At 44.2% G+C, this 23,805-nt stretch overlaps 1 long non-coding RNA gene across 1 annotated transcript in view; it reads left to right on the top strand.

The window, feature by feature from the left end:
• LOC143831277 (uncharacterized) overlaps positions 1-22,071 on the top strand; it is a 68,641-nt gene extending 46,570 nt beyond the window's left edge. Inside the window, exons 3-4 of the long non-coding RNA XR_013228784.1 lie at positions 10,793-10,865; positions 21,430-22,071. This is a non-coding gene — a long non-coding RNA (uncharacterized LOC143831277). The remainder of the gene's footprint in view (positions 1-10,792; positions 10,866-21,429) is intronic.
• Positions 22,072-23,805: the final 1,734 nt, after the last annotated feature.

Raw genomic sequence — 23,805 nt, 5'->3', positions numbered from 1 at the left:
AAAATAGATGTTATAGATAGGGTATTTATATATAAATATATATATGCATGTGTATGGATGGGCTCCCTGATCATCTGCACTCTGGCCTCAACGAAAGAACTGATGAAAGAGCTCCATTTTGCAGGCCCCACAGAATAGCAAAAACTACAGGGCCCTCAGTTCTACTGGGTGCTCATTCCACCAGGTTGGAGCCAAGATTCAAAAGGCCCTAGCCCTGGTAGAGGCCTGGCAAACCTCCTGAGGACCAGGAACCACCAACAGATTAGTACCCACAGAGCACAATGCCCTTCAGGGAGCATAAGGCCATAGGCTGTCCCTCATATATATGGGTCCCAGACTGCGAATCACTTTAAAGGTTAGAACCTTGAAATTGGTGCTGGGAGAGCCTTGTAGAAGTAAGGCTCCTGTATAAGGATGGCCATCCCTCCCCACCTACCAGGGGGCCAGGGCTGGTGAAGGACTGAGAACCCAGTGGTGCCAGGTCTTCCATGGTGACTGTCTCGCCATCATGTGCACAGGTCTCAGTCACACAAGCCAGGTCACCCTGGACTCTGCAAAGTAGTCCCACAACAAGTCAAAGACTTGTTGTTAATAGACTTGACATTGCACAATCCATGTCCTCCCACTTGCCTCCTACCTCCCACCCTAACACAAGGGTATCTAATCCTGTTGGGTTAGGGATCATGATCCCTCATGCACCTAGGGGCTCTCCTGGACCTGTCCCCCAGCAATTTAACCTAAAACTAATTCCTCCACTAATCCAGCTCAGTTCTTATCCCACGGAACTTTGGGAGCCAGCACTGTCCAGATTAGATCTCCCTAACTTTTTGCAGACTGATGTTTCCCAGTCGCTGGCCACCAGATGGCATCTTATGCTGTTTTCTAGTGGCCATTTCATATGGCTTCCACTGGATATCACTGGCGAGTTTTGTGTCCAGGACTCCTCTGGTCACCGATAGTCTGCCTTGGAATCCCAGCAGGGAATTATTCATCCCTCCTCCATCTGGTGGACCATTCCTGTGCCCACTGCTGTCTCTTTGTGCATCAGCATGGAGTCCTCCATAATATACCCAGCTCCTCCCATGTCACTGAGCTTGCTGGTGTGCTACTGTCAAAATACCACCTGGGACATCCCCCAGCAATCCAGTACCTCTCCATCAGCTGACACCCTCACAGCCCCTATAAAGAAGACCATTGTACCGAGGCCAGCATCCCCTAGGGACAAAAGGTACCAAGTGGTATGCAGAGGAGCTCAGGATTGCAGATTGTCCACAAGGGCCTTAGCCCATTCAGGGAGGGGAGGGCTTCTAATATACAGCCACCTGTTGTGCTTACGTTGTCTGGCAGCTCCAAGGCTGGGTCCAGTCCAGGGCTCCTGGGTGTCCACAGAGGGTGGGGAGAGTCCAGTGAGATGTTATTGAGGTGATGAGGCCCCCCGATTCTGGGTGGCTCTCTGTTGGCACAAGCCCCATTGCTGCAGACCCCTCCACTTCACACCTGGCCATTCTACCAGCTCTGCCATTTCTGAGCTCAGGAACGCCCACTGTGCAAGTCCACTGCTACTAGCGATGCCGCTCAAACTTTTCTCCTGATGCATGTTATGTTACACCCAATAATGTTTGGGATTATGAAACAACAATTGATCTCCAACTACACAAACCAGGAGTAATGTGAATATACCCATGTCCAACTAAATCATTCAGATGTCTTGTAAAACAGAGCATAAGTCAAGCAAAATGGGCCAGTGGTCCTTAACTAGCAAATCTAGATATTAGTTTTAAGTGGTAAATTAACTGTAAAGTTTAGATCTGGCCATCAATGGAGGGGCAGCTGGAATTTTTATCCAAGGGTTCTGTCTGAGATGCTGCTTGGGCAATGTTCATTTGCAGGAGCCACAAATCTTATTAAGTGTCTGAAAAGAAAACTAGTCTCAATACAAAACTACATCAATTAAGAGAAAGGCAAATTCTTTTTAGGTGAAATTTTCTCTGAACGTTTGGTATGTCATTTATGTATTTACTAGTAGTAAAGCCCGTTGCATGCTGTAATGCAATGGGACCCAGTTCATGGTTTGGTGTGAGTTTTGTGCCTTATTTGGAAACTGGCAACTCTAAGAGGAGGTCTCTTTGTGCATCAGAGTTGTAACCCAAGGCAAGTTCAAGCACAACAAGGAGGTATAGAATTCCAGAACATGAACCTATACCTATCAGGCAACTTTACCTCCATTCCGGAAAGTTTTCTTGACCTGAAATACTCCAGGGACACTATGTGGCTGTTTGGGTGGCTGCAGAGGCATTATACTCTTTTGAGGCCCCATTTTCAAACCCTAAGGAATATTTCAAACCCAGGGGTAGCCAACCTCCAGGTGTGGCCTAGAGATATCCTAGAATTACTGCTCATATCCGGACTATAAATATCAGCACCCCAGGAAAAAATGGCTGCTTTGGAGGGTAGACTCTGAGGCATGGTACCCTTTTGAAGCCCCACTTCCAAACATCGCTTTCACTGGGCTTAGCTAGCACAGTCTGTTGCTTGGCTGGTGATGCCTGCTCTTCTGTAGCCTGAGGCCTACTGCTGGCAACTGCAGATCCTGTTGTCTGCAAAGCCAAATCTTTGCCTAATAAAACTGGAAAACCTAGTTCCTTCCAAAGTCTCATTGTCTACTTTCTTGTAAACCCTTTGTATGTGAATCCCAAGCCAACTTCACTTGAAATCTGGACCACTTATGCATTTTATTTCATAGGACCTTTGTGGCAAATACTGATTTTTATTTATCAGACCAGGGGTGAGCAAAGTCACTTCATCCCCTATGTCTCCTCAGCCAGTTGCTTGTTCATCATTTACAAGGTCTAATTATTCCTTATTTAGATCTTCCTGCACTTTCCAGATTCATGGGACACTTGTTGGTATGTCTGTCTGTTTGCGCCAAAAATACAACTCCAGTCCACCACAACATCAGCCTGCAAGCCTCTACCATCATCTCTACTATCTAGTTAGTCTGTCAATCTGTCTGCACCAAAAATACAAACTGTTGTTGGTAATAGAAGCCTCTGTCATTGTCTCTAGTATCGCTACACACTTGGAACAGATTCGCTGTATAATATAAAAAGGTAAGGCCTAGGTGGGCGAAGAGTGGGTGGGGCCAGTCTGATCATGCCTCCCGATTGTTCCAAAGATCAGACTGGCCCCGTTCCCAGACTTGAGACCAATAGGGAGGCAACACAGCTTCCCCCCAGCCCGGCCAGGGGCAAGCTGGTGACATCACCAGCAGTCTGTCCTTGACTACTGCTGGGAGAGGAAGTTCACAGGGCTGCCGGGGGGGGGGGTGAGAACAGAGGCTTGGACAGGTTGCACCAGCCCTTTTCGCCCCAGGTCTGTCCTAACTGTCACATTCAACAACTTCCCACACTTTGCCTCAGACCACTAACAGAGGTGGCAGGTGGCTGGTGAGTATGCTCCTCCCCTTCCCTTCAGGCCTGCTGTGAAGGAGCCTCTAACAGCCCTGACTGAGGGGAGGGAGGCAATTCCAAGAGCAATGCAGAGGAGTCTGTGGGGGCACTTGTGCTTTCCTTTTAAGGGGGGGGATCTTCCCACTTTTCCGTAACTGAAACTGTAAATGGCAAACAAGTAAATGGCTGGAGAGACATGGGAACTAAGATGACTTTTTTCAAGCTGGGCCTGGAAAATAAAAAACATTTGCCAGGAAGGTCCTATGAAATCAAAGGCAAAAGTGACACAGAATTTTATGAGGAGTTACCTTTTGGGGAAAACTAGGTGATCCACTTTCATTAGGCAATGACCTGGCCTTGTGGACAACAACAGGGACTGAAGTTGCTAGCAGAAGGCCTTAGACTTCAGAAGGGCAGACATCACCAGCCAAGCAACCAAGGATAGTCTGGGGCCACATGCATTAGTTTTGAAGGGATGCATTTCCCTTCAGCCTAACTTCCTGGAGATGAACTATACTTCCAGGAAATTCTCAGACCCCACTTGGAGGTGGGCATCCTTAAACCTCAGTGGGATACAATGCTACAAAGTCTTCCATCCAAAGCAGCCATTTTTGCCTGGGGAGCTGATCTTTATAGTCTGGAAATGAGCAGCAATTCCAGGAGTTCTCCAGGCCCCACCTAGAGGTTGGCTGTCCCTGGTCTGAACATATTCCTTGAAGTTTGGAAGTGGGGCCCCAAAAGTGTGTAATGCCCCGCAGCTACCTAGCACCCCCTGACTTATTTCAGATCAAGAAAACATTGCAGAGAGGAGGTAAGGTTGCCAGATTGGTGTAGGTTCGTGCCCTGGAATTCCACACTACCTAGGTGCGCATAAACCTGACTAGAGACCTCTTAAGGTTGCCATCTTCCAAGTGAGGCACTAAACCCACAACAAACCATGAGCTAGCACCCATTCCATTACAGCATGCAACAGGCTTTACTTCTAGTAAACAAAGAGAAACAATAAATTGTATATATCTCCACTTAAAAATATACACTTCCATATTAAAAATTAGATTAGAATACTCCTCCCTCACATTCTAGATTGCCATGGGCAGAAAGTTTCTTATACTGAGCCATGGAATTCTCCTTCTACACTGAGAAAGCCTCACTCACAGGGTGTCTGCTATGGGGAGAGGAAGGGAAGGCAGTTGGAAACTGCTTTGAGACACTTGAGACCTGCTGGGTGACTGCAGCCCATTCCCAGTTCTCTCAGACCTCTTACAGCCCCACATAACTCACAGATTTTCTATTGTGGGAGACAAAGGGAAAAGGTTTTTAAGACACCTTTGGGTAGTAAACAGCAGGGTACAAAAATCCAGCTCTTCTTCTATGGAGCAACCATGAAGGAGGCGAGGCAGCGTGGCATGGGATAAAGCCAAGGCGAACCAAGCTAAGGCGAAGCATGGCGAACGAGGCGGTGCGGCACAGGGCAAGGCTCAGCGAGGTGATGCAGTGCAGCGTGGGGCGGGACAAGGCACAGTGAGGTGAGCAAAGCCGAGGCAGTGCGGGGCGGGGCACAGCGAACCAAGCCGAGGCAGCACAGGCGAAGTAGTACACATGAGGCAGAGCGGCGTGGGGTGGATTGAGGCACAGCAAGGCGGTGTGGGGCGAGGTGCAGCGAGCCAAGGCGAGCCAAGGTGGTGCGGCGCAGGACAAGACAGCGGGGGGGCCGAATAGGCTGGAGGGAGGGAGAAAGCGAGGGAGAGGGATGCGATGCCTCCCCTCCCCTCCTCTCTTGGTCGTGGCATGGGGCTGGCCAGAGAAAGAGGCAGAGAGCGGGCAGGCAGTGTCCCAAGCAGCTGAAAAAGCCCCACCTACATGCGGCTCACACTGGGCACACCGTGTGAGCGCACGCGCAGCAGCCTAGCGGCAAGCATTGATCTCTTCACACCCGCTGTTCTCCCACCAACGGGCGGTTTGGGTAAGTCCCTCTGCCTTTTATCATTGAGCATTCAATTGGATCATATAATAGAGACATTGTTGGATGCAATAAATAGTTTAAAAGAGCATACTTTTTGGCAGCAGTGGGGGAAGGGTGCCTGGAAACGTTTTTATTCCCAGCAAAGGAAATGTGCACTGTAAACATCTCCATATTTTTTTTAAAGATGAAATTTTTCACCATTCCTCATACCTAAGTACAAAGCAACATTACATAACTGATCTTGATTGCACAAAAACTACTTCATTAGTTTACAGCTGGCATTTTCTCTCAATCCCATAGAAAAGAGGCTTATTTGTTCATCCATGTCCACAACTACATACAGAGCTGCCAAAAAGATTTTTAGAAAATTCAATACTCCTTTTTCTATTAGCGTTTCAGATTTCAAGTTTAATAATGACACAGATTTTAAAAGCCTCCATCTAGTCTGAACGTAGTCACCATTGCAATTCTTATTTTTGTATAGATTCAAATGAGTAGCCATGTTAGTCTGAAGTAGCACAATGAAGTAGCACCTTTAAGACCAAAAAAACATTTTCCTTTAGCTCATTAATATTCAGGATTTTTAAAAACCCCTGCCTGTCTTGGCATATAAAAGCCAAAAATTGTTTCTATGATGCAAAGCAGTGATTTAAAAGACTTATCCCTTTGCCTGTGTTTCAGGGCTCCTAGCAATCCAGTATAATGTTTAAAGGTAAAGGTAAAATGGAGGAAGGATTTTGGCTACCAATTCTTCTATACGTAAGGTAAAGGTAAAGGTATCCCCTGTGCAAGCACCGGGTCATGTCTGAACCTTGGGGTGACGCCCTCCAGCGTTTTCTTGGCAGACGCAATACGGGGTGGTTTGCCAGTGCCTTCCCCAGTCATTACCGTTTACCCCCCGCAAGCTGGGTACTCATTTTACCGACCTCGGAAGTATGGAAGGCTGAGTCAACCTTGAGCCAGCTGCTGGGATTGAACTCCCAGCCTCATGGGCAGAGCTTTCAGACAATATTTCTGCTGCCTTACCACTCTGCGCCACAAGAGGCTCTATATTATAATGTTTAGGCACACTTTAATATAAAATTATTTATAATATAACTTTATCAGGTTACATAATTAATGAAATTAATTGAGGGGAGATTCCAGAACTCCAGGCAGTGCCTGGAGGTTGGCAACCCCTTGGTCAATGTTGTCCCTCTTTAGCAATCTTAAAATCTGGTCACCTTACTCTGAGGCAATGCACCATTTTGAGGCCCTGTCTCCAAACCTCAAGGAATATTTCCAACCCAGAGTAGCCAACCTCCAGATGGGGCCTGGAGACCTCCTGGCATTACTGCTCATCTCCAGACTGTAATGATCAGCTCTCCAGGACTGTTGTGTAAAAGAAACATTTGAGGCCTCCCATACAAGTTGTTGTGGAGATGAAACACTTGAGGCCTACTGCACAGGGTTGTTGTGCAGATGAAACAGATGGCAAAAGAACCCCCACAACAGCATACAGTTTCATCTTCCTAACAACCTTGTGCTGTAGGCCTCAAATATTCAGAGAGTGGCGGAGAGAAGGCTTGGCTGCATGTGCCCCCAAGCAGAAACACTGGCCATGCGAGTATTTTAATGGAGAAGCGGCTTTTCTGTGGTCTCCCTGTCAGCAAATGAATTGTCAGAAGGGGAAAGCTTTACCCCCTCAAAGGGAAAGCACACCCATTCCCTCATACTTCCCTGTGTCGGGGGCTGTTAGAGGCTCCCTTCACAGCAGGCCTGAAGGGAAATGTGTGTGTGCAGAATCCCGAGCAAGTGCGGCAATTGGCCTTTGAGGAGGAGGAGATTCCACCATTAGGAGGTTTTGGAACCTTCAGCATTTTGTCAGGGTGTACAGTCATGTTTTTATGTATATAAATATCACACCTTCCTGTTCACGTGCTCATTGAAGCTACCCACCTCCATGTTAAATAAAGCATTTGAGATGTGTACAAATTGAACATAATAAAGATAAGGATCACATGTTAACACCCATAATAATCCTATGGAACTTTGAGAGCTGACCCCTCCCTTTCCTTCTGGTGCTTGATGTGGACCGAGGAATGGTGTAGTAATGACAAGCAGAGTCTCCTTCTGCTACAGGCAGAAAGTGTTTCTCAACTGATGATGGGCTTAGGCTTCCCAGAAGCACACATCACTGATCAACAGGAAGAAGAGACAGCAAAAACGTTGACTGCCAGACAGGTAGCCTAATAAGAACTCAACTTCCAAATTTCCCAATGTGGATGTGTAATGGTTTCCTTGGAAGGAAACTATCCAGCATAAACACCGCATCAAAAGATATTTTTTTCTAAATTCTCTCGAGTTTATTGTGGAGTAAATGACCAATAATGAGAAAAGGTTTTCCATGCTCAAGAAATCTCAAAGGAGCTTTCGGATTAAAAGCAATTGAGTAGCTCTATAATGAGTGGCATTTTCAGTAAAATATATATATATTTTAAAGTAAACTGTGAATCCACTGTGGACAGAAATGCATTTTGTATGTAATAACATGCGCTGAGCTATACTATAATTCATATGTATATTTCAAAATTAACCAAATCTTCAAAATTATGTTTAAAAGAAAAAGCAATCTGCGGTTCTTGTTTTTGTCCTTTGTCGTGTTCTACTGTGGACATACTGGCCCTGTTTCACATACAGAGACCCCTGGCTAGGAAAAATTTGGGGGTTGGTTTCTTAAAGAAAAAAGTGAGATTCTCAAGATTACATTATGAATTCATGGACCACAATGGCATCGAATACATTAAAGACAGGAGCCAGGAATGTCATATTGCTAATGAGCAATATGTCCCGCTTCTTCCTCTTCATTGATATTTTTTGATTGCAGGTAGTGATAATTTCTACACTTATGTTCTTAAACAGAAATCCCTGGATCTTGCAAGCAGTCTTCTTAGAGAAGATTTGTTGCACAATCCATGCATGCCTGATACAACAGGTCTGACTTGAGGTTTATCTGCCAATATTACCTAGATACCTGGTATAACGTCAGCAGTCTTGAGGATAGATTCAAGTTGGTAGTCGTGTCAGTCTGAAGTAGCACAACAAAATTTGAGTCCAATAGCACCTTTAAGACCAACAAATATTTATTTGAAGTGTGAGCTTTGGTGTGCAGTCACACTTCCTCAGACAATGGAGTAGAGATATAAACAGATAAAGATTGAATAGTTTCTTGCTAGAATAACAAAATGTGTTTTTTGGGTTCAGTTTTTTGGGTTCCCCCAGTTGGGGAAAGAAGTAATTAAAAGAGACTGTTGCTAGTCCCATCCGTGTTCATCCAAGCATAAAAGCATCTCCACAAGTGACAAACCCTGCTGTGTTTGTTCTCCTGTCTGAAGACCAAAGAGTTACTGTATATACTCACATCTAAGCAGAGTTTTCCAGCACAAATTTTAGCACTAAAAAGCCCTCCTCGGCTTATACACGGGTAATTGAAATAACAGCCTGCTTCCAGCTAGCCAATCATAGCATTGCTTTTTGAAGCTGATTTTTTTGCAAGTGAGCTAGTTGCTCCCAGCCAACCACTGCCTTCTGCAAAGATCTTGAAAGGTTTTACTTTCCCCTCCCCCCTTCTTTTCCTAATGACTTCTTCCAAACTATTCTGTTGGTTTCTGTGGGTGGGGTGGGGTGGCTTTTGAGGGTGCTTTGGGATTTACTGTTTCTTTCTCCTATTGTTTCTTTCTTCTTTTATCTGAGGGGTAGCATTGTTCGCGTTTTCTTCTCAGGGTTGTGTTTCTTTTAAAAGTTGATTTTTATAGTTTTTTTCTTTTAGTTTTCAGTTTTACTTTTGTTTATTTCAGTGTTTTGTTCTGGGGGGGCACTGTAGCCCCCAGTTTGGTAGCTGTTATACTTGTTGTAGTAGGTTGCCAACTTTGGGTACTATTGTTCTGTTCTGGTTTGCTGGCCTGGGGGGCTCCTGCCAGAGCTGTTCTCACAGAGCAATTCTGTCAGTGCTCTCTCAGGGTGTCTGCAATCAAGAGAGGAAGTCAATTGTAAGCCACTTTGAGACTCCTTTGGTTAGTGAAAAGTGGGGTACAAAAACCAGCAGCTATTCATCCTCTTCACTTTTCTGTATTTGTTTGGGGGGGGGGAGGCTAGATGGGAGAGCCTGTGATGATGGAGCATGGATTAAGCACTTAGGCATTTACACTTAGGCATTAAATACCTGTACATTTACAAGTAGTGTGCTGCATTTCCCATCCTTGGCTTATATGCGAGTCAATAAGTTTGCCCAGATTTTGTGGTAAAATTAGGTGCCTCATCCTATATGCGGGTCGGCTTATATGCGTGTATATATGGTAGATTCTAGATTATATTACATACATATTTACATCACATTATAGTCCCATTGTCCCAAATGAAATGAAGAGGGGATTCGAAGGAATATAGATGTAATCCCCAGGTTGAGAACCGCTGCTGATCTAAGAGTCTTCCTCGTCGCTCTTTGGGATAGGATCTCTGGGCTGTTTCCCCTTCACTGCTGCCAGGGAGTTGAATGTCTGGACTCAGATTCTTCCTCTCTCAGCCTCTTCCTCAACCTAGGGGTTGGGACCCTTTTGGGGGTCGAATGACGCTTTCACAGAGGTTGCGGCAGGGCAAGCAGCTTGGCCGGTGGAGGGCACCATCCACATAACAACCTTGCAGGGAAATTATTATTATTATTATTATTATTATTATTATTATTATTATTATTATTATTATTATTATTATTATTATTATTATTATGTATTTCCCACCTCTCCCAACAGGCTCGGGGTGGGTCACAGCAATCTAACCCCATTAAAATTCCCATTAAAAACATCAAACTACCAACATGATGGATAAAAATCCCATCCCTCCCCCACTATCAAAAAAAGTGAAGAGGAGAGAGTGGAGAGGAGTAACGTACACTCCAACTCCTGGGGGGGGGGAGCGACGTCCCTGGTCCGCTGACCCCAGCCTCAACCATAGACCTGGTGCAAAAGTTCCATTTTATAGGCCCTGCAGAAAGCTGACAAATCCCGCAGGGCCTGCAGTTCACCCAGGAGCTCATTCCGCCACGCCATTGGTCCGTTTTGGTTTAATTTCTGTGAAAGAACACTTGCATAATTTTATGGTTGGTGGTCACCACAACATGAGGAATTGTATTAAAGGGTTGCAGCATTAGGAAGGTTGAGAACCACTGAACTAGCTCCTGTCAGTCCTTCTGCATACTTCTTTTGCTACTCCTTAACCAACAACCTCTTTTGTCTTTCCATCCTCCTTTTTATACCCTTTCCTGGCCTTGCCTCCTCCCCCTTGTTAGGCTAGCAGAATTTACTCCCCCCCTTTTTTTTCCTGAACTGTCCTTTGCCTCTCTCCCCAGGCTTGCTTCCAAGACTACCATGCCCCTTTACATGCCACCCATGGTATCTTTCTGCCTCCTGGGGTCTGTCCAGGTAAGTATAACTGAGGGCTCTGGGGCTATAACTTCTTGGGCAGCATCATCTCAGGCCGTGGCATCCTCTTGGACATTTCTCCTGTCCTTGCCCTCCTGCCTTGCCTTACCCCTGAGAGGCCTGATGAAAATGTCCAGCCCCAACTCCATTCTTTCCCTGTGTCCAGGGTGCTTCCCAGCAGATCCAGGAGAATTCACCGGAGGCTCCCGGAGATGTCCTGACAAACACATCTGCTAGCGCATTCCCTCAAACAGAAATAATAACAAACATGACCTCCATTGCCCCGCCATAGGGAGCACAGCAGTAGATGTCAGCTACCCCCAGCAGAGTTCTGAGACTTGGGGCTGAGCTTCAGAGCTCTGCTGGTGGTGGCACCCCATTTACCGGGCCAGGCCTGGGAATTTGGGAGACATGTGGCTGGCACCAGCAGAGCCTCAGTGCCACACACTTAGTGTTCCATGTGTACATTGTGGCTAACAGCCACTGGTGGATTTCTGCTCCATATGTTTATCCAGTCCCCTTTTGAGGTTGTCTATGCTTGTAGCCACCATCAGAGACATTTTAACAGCATTAGAGGCCCCTGGGCAAAGGAGTGCACTGGTGTCCTACCTACACAATTATTCACAGTAATAAAAATATAAATTATCAATACAATTAAACACATTTATTGGTACCTCCAAAAAAATCAGCATTTAAACATGCTGTACAGCAAAGATAATCAACACAAACATTTGGATAATATAACATGAGGCTTGTGCTTGGAAAAACTCAACTAGTAAATCATACATATTGAGATGGCACAGTAAATCACATTCTACAATTTCCACATCTTATATACATAGCTTGTTTATTTACATACCACAATCTATATCCATGGGACATATTACTTGTGGATCCCCTGGGTAACTGCCCAGCAAGCCCATGCATTAAGACAACCATAACTGTTCATAACTACACAGATTTCTGGGTCAAAGTTTATTTACTCCTTGAGCCTTAAAGATGATAAGATTTCTCTTGAATGAAAAGACCTCTGAAGTAATAGCTATTAGGAAATATCTCATGTGTCAAACAAATGTCAACTCTGATTTGGCCACATTCAGTGCTATCTTATCTCTCCTAAAACTACTTCATTTGAAGCTTTCCTTTGAAGGACGTCCTTGGGTAAATTCTTCTGATTCCTTCAAGTATGCCCTACGGATTTATAAGGAATGAAGACTGGTTAAAAATGATTGTGCTGATTTTTTTAAGGGTCCCTGATATGCCCCTGGTTACAAGTGATCAATCAGTTTAGTGTCAAGTTTAGCTAAATTGTATTCTTATTTGTTGAAGATTCATGTGCTAGAGCTACAGGATATTGTAGGGTAGGACCAGATTGCTTTCAGGTTGCCTAGATTAGGGGTAGTCAACCTGTGGTCCTCCAGATAGCCATGGGCTACAATTCCCATGAGCCCCTGCCAGCAAACATTGGCTGGGGCTCATGGGAATTGTAGTCCATGGCCATCTGGAGGACCACAGGTTGACTACCCCTGGCCTAGATCATTGCTCTTATCCCATTTTATAGAAAACGATGCACATTTTTAGATAATAATCTTCATATAGAGTTTATGGAGCTAAAGGAGGCTTTGAATTCTGTCCTTGAGACTAGATTTGGGGAGAAGTTGCAAGGTACCTCAATTGATAAAAGTTTACTATGGCTAATATATTGTTTTCATTCTGATGTTACCACTCAGATTCTTTATTCAGGGAATGAACTATCTGACTCATTCAACCTTGAACATAGTGTCAGACAAGATTACGTGCTGTTTCCATGTCTATAATGTACAGTTAAAAGATCTGTCAAGCCGTTTCTTTCTTTTTTTTTAATATTTTTTTTAATTTTTATATAGAAAGGAACAAGGAAAAATATCTTTGATTACAATATTACAATATCATCCCTCCCTCTACCCTCCAAAGTCCCCATTTGCTTGAAACTTCATATTTGTGAATACTCTAGATGTCTGTTGCCTGTAAATATAAAAACAAAGCCACAACAAAAAAATCCCACTTTAACATAACATTTCCAGCACTTACAGTCAATGGGTGTTATAAAAATTACCCTTAGACTTGAACCAAGGAATATCCTTAAACTAGAAAATCAGCTGGTTTCTGCACTTGTTCACAACAACATATTTTAAGTACTTAACATTAAGCATTTCTTATAAAACAATATGAACTTTAACCCAGTATTTATAAAAAGAAAATAAAAAGGAACCCCCCCTTTATCATGACATTTACAGCTCTTAAATTCTTCAATTCAAATTGTTTTAAAATCTTTGCCATTACCTTAAGTATTAATGCCATCCATATAAGAGTATATAGAAACAGAATATAGAAAAAATGTCAAATCCCCCCCCCCTTGCCTCCTCCCAATCTTCTTAAGGAGGTCTCAATTCAAGACTTAGGAAATAGAGTTGTGCTCTTTTCCACAGAATATCCGCCAATGATTCTTGAAACAGTTGCACCTCCTGATCTCCATTCTGGGGTGTGTTAGGACCATTTTTTTTCCTGGGACGCTCTTTTAGAATAATTACTTTCAAGACAAACCAATCTGACTTTTGGCTGGTACCTTTGTGCTTCTGCTTTAAGATAAGGTTACCTTTTCAGTAAAGGTAACCTCATCTGAGGGGAACTTGATCAGTGATGATAATAAGTTCTTGTTGCAGGTCTTGCTTTTTGAAAGACTCCATCTCCAATGCTTCAAAATTCTCTTTTGCTGAAGATTTCCAATCTTGTAATTCTTCACTCTTGCTATTTTTTCGTTCCAGTTGTTTAATATTATCATTCCTGTTCTTGCCATTTCGGATCTCCTTAAAAATATCTTTCAACAAATTTTCTGTGAAGGCATTCAGATCTTCTCTTTGTTTTGCTAATAGATGGACCCATCTGATTCAAAATAGCCATATTAAAAATCAGACTTAAAAGCCAACACCAGCCAGTCTTGTGCAATATTTCAAACAGCCAGGAGAGGTCCTACCGCAGAAGTTCTGGTTACTTAGGAAGTCACATAGTGGGAGAGATATCGCGAGAGCCATTATCAAGGGAAATCTCTGTATAATGTAAACAGTTCAAATTAGCTCATTTATCTTTAAAAATTGTTCATATGTTTCACCTTTCCCCCAGAGTTTGAAAAAAGAAAGAAAAACAAGCAGGGAAGTCTTTGTGAAAAGGATGAACTCACTGTCGCAGCTTGGTAGACAAGACAGGGGGAGGTGTACAGAAACAATTTAGTGTCATTAAAAGATTACTCACTGTTGATAGCTGACATTTGAAGTTAGGGAACTCTGAAGTCTCTTCAAAGCAATTCAGAAAATGAGAGAGGAATGAGAAAGAAAAGGCGATCCTTGTTAGAGAAAGCTATGATGCTTCTTGACCTTAGTCACGTGTAGCTTTAATGATCTTGAGAATCTCTCTCCACAGATCAGTGATGGGCCTTTTTAGAGCTCCAGAGCTTTCCAAAGCTCTTATAAGGAGAATTTAGCAAGGTTTGCATACCTTGCTTGCTTCTGCCGGGTGTAGATACGTTTGGCCCCCTATACGGACCAAGAGCTCCCCCTTAGGAGAACTGCTCAAGCAGCCATCTTCCCCGTCTCCCATCTGTCAAGCCATTTTGATCAGTTTTGTCATCCTCCTAGTCAAGCACACCTATACCTATTCTGCTGTATGCAGACAATGCAGTCTTGTTATCCTACATTTGTATTGGTTTACAGAAATCCTTAAAGGTTTTTTTTAAATTGTTGCAAAGACCACCGCCGCTATATGTTATGTGATATGTTATATGTAACTTTTAATTGGGGTTTTTATGGGGATTTTATTGTGTTTTAACTATTTATGTTGTAAACCGCCCTGAGACCTATTGGGAGAAGGGCGGTCTAAAAATTAAATAATAACAATAACAATAACAATAACAATAACAATAACAATAACAATAACAATAACAATAACAATAACAATAACAATAACAATAATAATAATAATAAGAAGAAGAAGAAGAAGAAGAAGAAGAAGAAGAAGAAGAAGAAGAAGAAGAAGAAGAAGGTTTGAGAGTAAACTGCCAAAAGTCTAAGGTAGTGATTTTTTTTCTTAAAAAAAAAATTCAAAAGATACCATTGGCCTTTGGGGGAGGGTGAATTAAAACAAATTCAATAATTTTTTCTCAAATCTTTTTTGCTTCTAATATTTTTTTTAATCTAGTTTTTTTTATTTCAGACATAGAAAAGAAAAAAAGGGTCATCAAAACCAAACAACAACCACAAAACAAACACAATATGATTAACTAAATACACAAAGTAACATATTCACATAATTAACTCCCAAACATTGCTATTACATTTTTCCAAACTAAGTCAAATTCATTATTTTGACAGACTCCTTGAATTATTCTTATTTTGTAAGTTATATTTTCTACTATCATATTGCTTTAGTTTATTCCACCACTTATCTATCACCAAATTTTCAGCATTTTTCAATTGTTAGCAATAACTATTCTGGCAGCTGCAATCATAAAATTAACCAAAGTTGTTTTTGTTTGTTTACAACACATGTTATTATTCAAAAATAAACTAAGAAGAGCTAATGAAGCTGATGGTTCTATTTTGTCTTTTATAATTTCTTCTATTTCTTTAAAGATTTTCTCCCAGAATTCTTTTTGTTTTGAAAACCAATTATATAATATAATCTAATTGTACAGTACCAAAACACATTGGTGTATAGCAGTGGACCCCAACCTTTCTGAGGCTGGGGACCGGCAGGGCAGCGGGCCGTGCCCGCAGGCAGCGCATGCACGAGCCATGCCCGCGCATCGCGGCATGCGCAAGCAGTACCCGCGCATCGTGCATGTGCGAATGCATCATGCGCAGCACTTTCATGCATGCGCAAAAGTGCCACACATGCGCAAAAGTGCCACACATGCGCAAAAGTGCCACGCATGCGCGATTTCAGCCACGCATGGCGCATTCACGCATGTGAATGATTCCCTCTCTGATTCCCTCTCCCCGCCCTCCCGCAGTAAGAAGCTTCCCGGGCCGCAAGCTTGTTGTTGTCAATGGTGTCAATGGTGTTTCATCAGACTGGAGGGAGGTGAGTAGCAGGGTACCTCAGGGCTCTGTGCTCGGCCCGGTACTTTTTAACATATTTATTAATGATCTAGATGAGGGGGTGAAGGGACTACTCATCAAGGTTGCAGATGACACCAAATTGGAAGGACTGCCAAAAACTCTAGAAGATAGAGACACAGTTCAACAAGATCTGAAAACAATGGAAAAATGGGCAAATGAGAACAAGATGCAATTTAATAAAGATAAGTGTAAAGTTCTGCATCTGGGTCAGAAAAATGAAAATCATGCCTACTGGATGGGGGATACGCTTCTAGATAACACTGTGTGTGAACGAGACCTTGGGGTACTTGTGGATTGTAAACTAAACATGAGCAGGCAGTGTGATGCAGTGGTAAAAAAGGAAAATGCCATTTTGGGCTGAATCAACAGGGGCATCACATCAAAATCACAAGATGTCATAGTCCCATTGTATACAGCACTGGTCAGACCACATCTGGAGTACTGTATGCAGTTCTGGAGGCCTCACTTCAAGAAAGACGTAGATAAAATTGAAAGGGTACAGAGGAGAGTGACGAAGATGATCTGAGGCCAAGGGACCAAGCCCTATGAAGATAGGCTGAGGGACTTGGAAATGTTCAGCCTGGAGAAAAGGAGGTTGAGAGGGGACATGATAGCCCTCTTTAAGTATTTGAAAGGTTGGAGGAGGGCAGGATGCTGTTTCCGTTGGCTGCAGAGGAAAGGACACGCACTAATGGGTTTAAACTACAAGGACAACGATATAGGCTAGATATCAGGGGGAAAAAATTTCATAGTCAGAGTAGTTCAGCAGTGGAATAGGCTGCCTAAGGAGGTGGTGAGCTCCCCCTCACTGGCAGTCTTCAAACAAAGGTTGGATACAAACTTTTCCTGGATGCTTTAGGATGCTTTGGGCTGATCCTGCATTGGGGGGGGGTAGTTTACTCCTCTACTCTCAACCACTGCCATAGCGCTCTCTGATCGCTATGGTAATGTTTAAACATCCCATCAAAATAAGATACAGACACGCCACAACTATGAAGTGTGTTGGAAAGGGCTGGGGGGGTGAAGTAAAGGGCCGGGGGGAGGGAGAGAAGGCGTCCTTCGGGGCCCTCCTCCAATTAGTCGAAGGACCATATGTGGTCCGCTGCCCACAAGTTGGGGATCGCTAGATTAGATGGCCATTTATTTATTTCCCACCACTCCCAAAGATGGCTTATGGTGGGTTCCAAAGTCCTCAATAAAAACCTGATAAAACCCCCATTAAAAGGATGTTCAACAATACAACACAGTTTACAAGGTGATAAAAATCCCCACGCCGATAATCCAAAGTGCGCCTCCCTACTGGACACTTAGCCTTTCTCCCGAACGCCGCGCCTCCAACTGTGCAGTCCTCCCGAGCTGCCATCCATGCCGGATGGCCGCCAGGGAGGAGGCTCGCCCCACGCCAGTGGCCTCGGGGGAAACTGCTTCCCCTCCGGCCACCGCCTGCCCTGATACACAGAGGCCGCTCCTACCTGCACCCTCTCCCACCAAGCAGCTCATCCCCGCCCTTCCCACCCCCACCCCAAACGCCCCTCGCAGCCTGCCAGCGCCTGCGACCTTCCCACCCCCCCACACACACTTCCCACTCACCGGTGTGCTGCTTCGCCGCCTGTCCGGCCGGCTCAACTTCGCCGCTGCGTCCACCACACTTCCCCCCCTGCCCATCGCCGCTGCCTGCACCTCCGGACCTCCTGGCCCACTGCCCTTTTGCCACCGCGGCCAGGCCGCCGGTCCACGACGGCCCCGGTGAGACGCAGGCTGCCGCCCATGCGCTCCGCTGGCAACGCCCTGCAGACACGGCCCCAGCACGAAAAAAATGGCCGCCGACACAACAGCCGCGCCGCGCCACGCCTGTTGGATGCCGCCGCCGCAAACTCTTGCCCTCGCTAGCCGCTCAATAGTTGCCAGCGCCGAGGACAGGTAGGCCGCTTCCCCCGCATCCAGCCCCGCCGACGATCAAGCCTCCCGCAGTCCCGAGGGGGGGGAGGCTTCTGCGGACCCGCACCACGTCGCCCGCGGCTACGCCGAAGCCTTTGGGAGCCCCCCGCCCATCTAGCACCTATTTTATTTAATAGTAAAATGGGCTTTAGATCTAGTTTGTTAATAAAACAAGAAAATACATAGCTCATGATGGAGCTTTATAGTCTTAGCTGTTACATGGCTGAAGTTCAAGATGGATCTCACTCATTGCCCAAAGCAGTCTAAGAGAAGAACAAAGGGGGGAAATCCTCCTCTGTTACTCGAATTTCTGGGGAATTATAAATTTAGAAGGGGAATTTAGCTTGCAAGAGGAGGAGTAACTAGGATCTTCACACCGTTTATATGCAGGAGATGGGAACTCCTTAAAATGGGAACTCCTTGAATTAAACCAGACCTTGATTCTCTGAATAAGAGTTATTTATTAAACACACAAGCACACATACAATATGACACACAAACTTCTAAAGGGGGAATGCTAGCAAGTGGGGAAGGAAATGATACTGCACCTGATCCTGAAGCAAGGATGGTTTCCAGGCGAGCAAGGAAGGGAGACTTAGATGACCAGCACCTAAGCTCAAAGCAACGTGTTGGGTGTGTAGAGAGCACAGCACACAGTGGGGTTGCGTGTTGGGACATATATAGGGTTAGAAAACCCCGGGCCACCCACAGGTCAGCCCACTGGGAGGTGAGGTATGAGGTAAGTCACCATTGATTGGTTGCTGAGATTTTGAGTACCTGATAGGTGGGTTTGAAGTGTGAGGTCAATAGAGGGGGAGATATGGATTGTGTCTCATGGTCAGGGGCCTGTGAGAACAATACCCCTGCTGATGGGATTAGCTCTAGGTGGAGATGCAATCAGGCTCTCACCTGGGATTTGCATAATGGCTCCCAATGATCGGTGGATATGGGAGTAGGGAAGAACAATAAGGATCGTTGGTACCAGGATGTGACAGGAGGCCCAGAAGAAGATTGGATTAGTTCAGACTTTAGTCCCTAAAGGCAATCTGGTGGCTTATCTGGGAAGGGGTGATTTCGATAATGTGCACATTTAGCTCAGTCAGTTGGGCAAGGAGGAAGGGTCTAGTCCAGCTCCAAACAGATGGAAATCTGGCCTGGCTTTTCCAGGCAAGGGCAGAAATCTAGTGAAGCCCAAACAAGATGGAGACCTGGCCTGACTTCCTAGGTTTCTTGAGGGGCCCTGCTGACTCCATAGTCAGTCTCTGCCAGGCTGATTTCTGTGTGTACCAACCTGCTCAGAGTCCAGTCATGGGCTTCTGTGCATGAAGGTGTCTCTGTGTGAGGCACCCTTCCATTATGGGCTACCTTTAGGGTAACACCTCTTCCGTTATTAGTTGTAGTCATGGCTAACAAACACGTAGGCAATGGCCAGTTAAACACTTTTGCACAACAATAAACTAATCACATGACCCATACTTGCCTGTTCCCACTAGCAGCTTCAATAAACATTAACCCTTTCTCTGAAAGACAGCAGCTGACTCTTGCTAAAGAGACAAAGGCTAAAAGCTCCATCATCACAAAGGAGAGAGGGAAAGAAAAGGAGTGAGCCAGAACCACAGCCCTACTGAGCTAGAACCAGCCAGAATCTACTTTCCCTGAGCCTGGGAAATTCAGAGAATAATAAAAAAAAACCCCTACCCACAAACAAGGTGTCTGGTTCTGATGATCCTGAGCAACCCAACTCGACAAATGAAATGGATTTTTTTTAGAGGAGTGTGTTTTTGTGAAGCCTTAGCTTCCAAAATTTGTGTCATTTTTCTGGGAAATAACAGTAGCAACCTGAAACAGCTATTTTGTATGTATAATTTTTGCTTAGGATTCCAGAATGCAAATCCCTGAAGGTGTATAGGATTGCACCAAAAACCAAAGCAGTCAATATGATTTCAGGTATATACTTTTGAATTTGGCAAGAAAATTTGCCTGTTTCCCTTTTCTTGGAACACACAAGTTTTTTTGATCACCAAATATTTCTTCTTAAAAAGCAAAGCAAACAAACAACAACAACAAAACACCATGAAAATAGCTGCAGAGGAAAGCAGTGATTTTAAAGCTTTTTAAATTTTGTGTGAAAGAATCGGGGATAATTTACCCATGTAGCTCATGTTGCTACATGGCCCATACATGCCCTGTACTTCCAGGGTCCCTGCACAGTGCCTTCATCCTCATAGATCAGGGCCATAGTCTCTCTCCTCTCTTCTTTTCTGCCTTTAAGGACACTCGGAATGACACCCCTTTCCACAATGGGGTCTGGCTGCTTCTGCCAAAATTGCACTCTACTAGGGCCCCGCAAATCTTTAAACTGGCTCTGGTGCTACAGGCCCCTCAAACCCTTAAACCACTCTTGGAAAGAACTACACATTCTGCTCATATGAGTAGTATCCTCTGACTGCTACATGAGATGAAACTAAGCGAACATACTTTTCCTCAGCTCCTCGTACCTTTGAAAGTTCAAGTTGCTTCTGTTCCATTACATTAAGGAAGAAAACATCCTGGTACAGGTGTTGGGTGTGCCTCTGGCAGAACATTGGATGCAATGCCAGTACTGTCAACCAAGCAGCCAGTGGCAGGACATTTCCCCAACAAAGTTCTCATGGTTTATTGGACTTCCTCCTTTCATGCCCACAAGTCATTCATATTGGCTGCTTTCTATATGAAATCTTTTGTCTCTGTCCTTCCTCTGCCTACAATGACATGAGGAGAAGAAAAAGTCCCATCCTTCTTTGGATGTGGGCCTATGTCAACTAATAAAAATATCACTAATTGCTGAGGCAGTGCTTACAAGCGGAGATTTTAGAATACATATTTTGATAGCAAGTGATATTTCAGGATCACTTGCTGAGCACCAGAAGATGAAGGTAATTTGGCATGTTGTACAGGAAGAAATGCCTGCTTGACAAAGCATCATATTAATGAGGTAAACTACTACTTCAGCACAGTGGGAGAGCTCAGGATGTAAATATCAGGGTGTAGCCCTACAGAGGAAAATCCTCTGAAGACTTGTTGAAAGATGTGGTATCAAATGAATTGCTTGCTTCTTACAAAGTGCTTTGATATTTATTGGTTCAAATTGCTCCAGTGACTCACCCTTGCATAAGCTTTCATGGCCCATTTTAATCTTGACATTTCGGGAAGCCAGTCTGATGCAGGATAATGACTAGGTTTTCAAAGGATCAAATTGAAAAAGGAGAAGCTGGGCTGTAATAATTATAGTCTGGCAACATATAGTTTCACATAATCTGAGCTGAGTAAAGTGATAATATAATAACAAGCACAGCCATAATGCCAAGATGGATTATAGAAAAGGGAGCCCTCACTTGAGTAAATTGGGCTGAATTATATGTGGATGTGTGTGCATACATTAGAAGTTAAGTAAATGTTTTCTTTTCCTCTTTTTCTATGGGTGCTGTCTCCAGGTCACTTAGCTGCAAATAAGAAGAAGTTTGGGCCTCAACTTCCATTCTACAGACCTGGCTATACCATACTCAGAAGTAAGCTTCACTGATTTCAGTGGGAATGGAAATGGAAATCTTTGGATTGTAGCCTCAGGGATGGTAACCAACTAACGCTCCATTTCTGGCAACCGAGTTACAGCCACCAGCAGGACGAGTCCATCTTGCTATTCTGCCTGGCAGAATGAAGCAATCCCATTATGAATGATAATTATCTAATATTAAGCATATAGGATTGCACTGGTGTGGTTGACTCATTGATAGTCTAAGTGGTTACTTCATTGTTACGCTCTCATCACAACCACACAACCCAATTTGGTTTTAACAAAACCACCCAACATGACTCCCCCATTGACTGCTTTTGTCAATAGAACAGTGTTGTCTATGATCAGACCAGCACAGGTGGCTTATGTTCTGGTGGGCATTTGGAACAACATACTGCACAGTGATTAAGTCATTCTGCCATCCTTCATCTTTGAAGAGAATATCACCATTTGGAACAATGGAAGAATGGGTGTGTGTTTTTTAAAAAAATGTGGGTGTTTGAAATGAATTTAAATGTAACTCCCAGCTCTGCTCTGAAGTCATTTTAGGCATGTCACAATTCCTCGGTGTCATAGTCTCATCTATAAAATCTCTATAAAAATAAAAGCCTCCCTTATCCTTTATAGATGTTGCTGGTGTATGACATACTTGTTCCCTGTGTAAATGGAAATTTCAAAATAAACAAGGGCCATGACATATCCAGTCAATGATCCTAAGTGCCTTGCTGATTTGCTATGAGAGTTTATTTGGACTGCTCCGTAGTCAAAAGCCATGGATTTCCTTCCACTAAATCTCAGAAGGTGAATGCTGACTCATGAAAGCTCATGCAGGAGTAAATATTGTTAGTCTTTAATACAAAACAGAAGTGCAATGGTCTTTAAGGTGACATGCTATAATAGGTTTATGTGGCTATCCCCCTATAAATACCATGGTTCGGTATCAGCTTCCAGTTCTTCACTGAACACAGTGTCAGATTGCCTCATTGTGGGTTTGCTTTTTCATGCTAGTAAATTCTTGTTTACATCACTAGAATATGACTTTATATAAATCAAGAAGAGTTTGCAACCCATAAAGGCACCATGGTTTATTTCAAGATTAAAGGTAAAGGTAAAGGTATCCCCTGTGCAAGCACTGGGTCATGTCTGACCCTTGGGGTGACGCCCTCTAGCGTTTTCATGGCAGACTCAATACGGGGTGGTTTGCCAGTGCCTTCCCCAGTCATTACCGTTTACCCCCCAGCAAGCTGGGTACTCATTTTACCGACCTCGGAAGGATGGAAGGCTGAGTCAACCTTGAGCCGGCTGCTGGGATTTCAAGATTAGCGTAGGGTAACAGAGTCTTGAGCCAATGATGCTCATGTAAAGTATTTAGCTAGATACGTCAGGGAAGACTTTTCAATTTCAACATGGTTTTACAGCCCTATTTGTGGAGCCTGCTCTCCCAGGATCAATTTCAGGCCCATATTCCTTTTCCTCAAAACTAAGACAAACAATGTGGTTTTGTTCTGATCCTAAAACTGTGCTTCTGCCATTTGTTTTGATTCTGTCTGATGTGTAGATCTAGTTTGATGTGTAGATCCAGAGAGTTTATTGCACCCAACTTCCTTCCCTTCCTTCTCTGTTTCACAACTGCCTCCCCCCAATCCATCTTCCCTGTCTCCAGAATGTAATGCTGTGACCTTGAGCACCTCACTATCTGCTTGGTTTGTTCCCTTTGAAGATCTCCCACATTTCTCAGGTTCTCACAGAAGTGAGACAGGTGAAGTGGTTATATGCTGTGCCTGTTCTATTGTACCCCAGTTCCAACGAGGTACTTGTCAGGTTAACTTTCTTGCTTTAGAATAAATGCATCTTTTTGCACCAAGTGAGAGAATGTGTTTTCTGGGTAACTGAAGAAACCTAACAGATTTGGGCTCATGTTCCTCACTTGGCCAACATGCTTGTAGAAAGTGATTCGAGTTCCAACTCTAACCCTGATACCTGTCCTGGCACCAAGACTGAGAAGAATGTGGTGCAGGACACCGGACTGGGCACAAAAATTTAACTACACATCCTCCTGCATCATCGACACCCCAATCTAGAAGCGAGAGGGTGCCACAGTCAAAGTGGGGAGGTGCATGACTGACCATTGGGGACTTTCGATGTCCATGGACTGTGACCACAACTTTGCTTAATGGATGGAGACAGTGGATTGCAACCAACCGAGAATGGATTGGGAATGGGAGGTATCCGTACAATGGGAGATGGCGGAAATGTGAATTGAATTTAACATTCAGCTAAGTGAGATTATGAGCAT

The sequence above is a fragment of the Paroedura picta genome, chromosome 3 (assembly GCF_049243985.1).
Source record: "Paroedura picta isolate Pp20150507F chromosome 3, Ppicta_v3.0, whole genome shotgun sequence".
NCBI lineage: Eukaryota > Metazoa > Chordata > Lepidosauria > Squamata > Gekkonidae > Paroedura > Paroedura picta.
This window is presented reverse-complemented; position numbering and strand designations above follow the sequence as displayed.